The sequence below is a fragment of the Cotesia typhae genome, unplaced genomic scaffold (assembly GCF_013202065.1).
Source record: "Cotesia typhae breed Kobodo isofemale line unplaced genomic scaffold, CoteBio_Ctyphae contig_22, whole genome shotgun sequence".
Lineage (NCBI taxonomy): Eukaryota > Metazoa > Arthropoda > Insecta > Hymenoptera > Braconidae > Cotesia > Cotesia typhae.
The window spans coordinates 7,014,969-7,015,351 of NW_027423728.1; positions in this window are offsets into that span (position 1 = coordinate 7,014,969).

Sequence of the window (383 nt, forward strand, 5' to 3'; positions counted from 1 at the left end):
AATGTAATATTTAATATTTGAGATTGGTCTATTGAGAAGCATTATTAGAGAACGTTTTCCTCATGTGACGATTGAACCTGTCAATTGGATAATAAGAGTGACGACCCATACTCCCATATACTATTATAAAACTATTCACCTATTACTGAGATTACAAAGATTACTGAGATAAAGTTATTTTACTCAATCAGCGAGATGCTGGTGGTACCTCTGCTACATATTAATAATAATAATGATAATAGTATAAATTTATTTTTTAATGGTTCTGACACGAGGTCCCGAGACACACCAAGTAGCAATAAGTGATAAAGAGATGGATTGCACCAAATAAGAGAGAACGATAATTGTTAATCTAGGGACGAGGGCAAATTGTCAGTTTGTTC